A 3,394-nucleotide genomic window follows, 5' to 3' on the forward strand; every position below is an offset into this window, starting at 1 on the left:
TGCTGCCCATGGCCCTGCAGCCCACAAGCAGCAGGGCTCGTTACTGCCGCCCTCCGTGCATGCCCCTGAGTTCGAACCTTTCTTGGGTCTACGGATCCCGGAATCCGACAATATGAATCAATGGCACTATTTTTCATGTCCTATGAAATTTCACATTAATATAAGTTGCATCTTTTCGTTAGAAATGCAACTGTCCTCATCCGCCTACTCTCTCATGCCCAAATACCAACTCTTTAGCCGTTGTTAATGTAATGTTGTTGGTAAAATGAAGCAATGGCACCATCAAAGTAATGTCGTATTTAATGGTTGTCATAGTTAATCCTAATGCACACACTAATATCTGGCAATGTTGCTGCTTGAGATATTGCTACTATCCTTGTAGGATCGCCATTCAGATAAGGAACTTGCTTCTTTTCATTTGATGTTTGTTTCATCACTTTTTAGTTACCCTCCTTTCCACCTTTTTGTTCAAACAAAGATATACATTTCACGCTTGATCTTAGTTGAGCTGCACAAATGATATCCAAATTATAGTTGGATATTCCATGAGCTTCACAACCAACCTTGATGTTGCTCAATTTATTGCAACTAATGAAGAAGAAGCTACTAGCTCATGGAACATTGCTTCATTTTAGGTGAACTGCACAAAAAGGTCCCATGAATTGAATCATCCATGTTGGTGATTGGTGTCATCCCTTCTACGATGGTGTTGACTGCAGATATGGTTCCCATCACGAGGTATGTTCCTTTTTGGTCGGACCGTTTGCCAAAGATCCTGCATGTTGAGTCTGCTCTTGTGCTACTATTTTGGCACTTCCATGATAAAGCAGTAATGTTATTATTTTGCACCTTAATCCAGTGGCACTATTAATTTGAGGCAATGTTTTGGCACCGCTAGTGCCATTGATTTTCTTATATAACAAAAAGGGGGTTTCCTCCGATTTCATTAAAGAAACCCAACCATAGAGAACCATTATCCGACAATATCTCAGTGTAAACGGTCAATTATGCAACTACTACTAGAAGGACTGAGGACTCGCAGGAGACAAGTTCACCACATAAGCTAGGCAGGTAGGGGGGCACAGCGCCAGCTCGACCAAGTTTGGATTACAATCCAAATGCTACCATAGAAACATCAGGGGTGGAAGATAGGAATGGAAAGAGCCAGCTTGAGCATCCCAGTCTAAGCACCCCTGACCTCCATCCTTGCAATGCACGGTACACCTCGCTTGCCACCTGCTCGACCCTAGTGCCACTGATAAAATGAAGTAATAATGCAGTTAAAATAGAGCGAGTGTCCTATCTATCATTTCATTTCTAATGTAGATAAAGAAAGTGCTTCTCTTTGTTGGTATATGTTTCATCAACTAGTCCCATTGTTAATGTTTAAGTGTTTCTGCAAATTGGGGTGCTTAATTTTAGTTGATCTGCACATAAAATAGAGGTTGGAATGTCTCAAGGCCCCTCCTTGTACTACCATTGTAGACTGATGTTCATCACTGGCAGAAGGTGTAACGGGGAGAATTGGGTCGATTTCCAATACGAGGCCTACCGTATGAGGCGTCACAGGGCCCATCTCGACCTCGCAGTATGGCATACTATGATACTATCACAATATTTTCTTCTATTTATTACTGTATGTTTCATCAACTAGTGCCATTATAATGTAATCATGCTTTTTCATTATCTGTGCAAACAAGGTTATTCAGCAGCATTTTGGTGGAACTTCACAAATGTATGGATGGAACCGGCATATATGAAGATTGCTAGGTGTGCCAAGTAAAAATTACCGACACCAACCATGCTCCATCTAAGCATTGGTATCCACCACCACCAGTGGGATGTGTGGCGCTCTCTGTGGACTGATATTTCTCGGCAGAAAATCCTCTACCCAAATACTAGTAGCTTATATTGGCACTTTTCTAGGGAGTACTCTTTTCTGAAAGAAGCACCAATCTATTTTTCTTTATTTGTACACAGAGTCACAACTTTGCTTTTGGTCCAGAGCTATTTTAGTGTGATTGACATAGTACTCGAAGGCTAATTGTAAGCATGATTTTCATTAGCCGTCACACTGATTGTAAGCATTAGCAGATGGAAGATTAGGTTAGTGTGAAGCTTACCTTAAACCCTACCGCCGTTGTTGAAATGAGGCGGGCGGCAAGGGAACCGTGGAGAACGGCGGGGAAGCGACATCGTGCCATCCAGCCTCCTCTTGCATTGGAAGAACGAATACTCCTGTGGCTCCGGCTAGCTCTGCACCCTCACGAAGGGCACATCATACTCGATCAATTCGTTATCCTCTAGATGCTCTACCTTTCACTTGTACACCCACCACCTCGTCCTAACTTTCACCTCGGGCGAGTCTGTCTGCTCCATCGCCCAAAGGAGACATTAAATGAACTCGCAAGGACTGTCGCGTGACTGCTGTGGAGGAGTACATCGCCGCCCTCATCGCCACCATCTCGCTTTTTCGCATACATTTCCACATGGCCCTCACCGTCCTTGAAATCTCCCACTCATTGTCAAACCAAGTAAGGATCTCCTTCCACTTGGCTAACTTTGCTCGGTCGCTGCCGGCGATCTGCCCGATTCGCTAGTGCATCCTCTCCATAGATATCCTTTTGAGATGTTCGATCCTAGCTTTAAAAGATGGGAGAAGAGATGGTGGTCTTGCAATGGAGAAGAGGGAGAGGCTAGAGGCTGGTTTTGCAATGGAGAAGATGGAGAGGCGAGGGGGTGGTTTTGCAATGGAGAAGAGGGAGATGCGAGATGGTGGTCTTGCAATGGAGAAGAGGGAAAGGCGATACGGTGGTTTTGCAATGGAGAAGATGGAGAGGAGAGGGGGTGGTTTTGCAAGGGAGAAGAGGGAGAGGCGAGATGGTGGTTTTGGAATGGAGATGATGGAGAGGAGAGGAGGTGGTTTTGCAATGGAGAAGAGGGGGAGGAGTGTGCGGCAGAGATTTAGGATTGGACAAGAGGGCCCGCGCACTGTGACTCGACGAAAATCAAAATCAATTTACCCTTGAATTAAGAAAGTGACCCCATATTAACTAGTCTCCCTTTTATTCTGGGTCATATTTGACCATGATTTTCACAAATAAAATATATGTTATACGTTGCAAAAATAATATATTTTGGAAGTACATTCAGATACGAACCAAACGATACAATTTTTGGTACACGCATTCACATTTTGCTTGTCAAATACAGTACGTGGTCAAACTTTGACCCAAAATACGCAAAACAAAAAATACTTCCAAGACCAGCGCCGCTCCTCTCCTCTTAAACCACCGCCACTCCTCTCCTGTTCCAATCAAAATCCACCGCCGCTCCTCCCCTCTTCCATTTCAAAACCACCGTCCCTCCTCTCCTGTTCCAATCCAAAACCATT

Source organism: Triticum aestivum, chromosome 3B, assembly GCF_018294505.1.
Source record: "Triticum aestivum cultivar Chinese Spring chromosome 3B, IWGSC CS RefSeq v2.1, whole genome shotgun sequence".
NCBI classification, from domain to species: Eukaryota; Viridiplantae; Streptophyta; class Magnoliopsida; order Poales; family Poaceae; genus Triticum; species Triticum aestivum.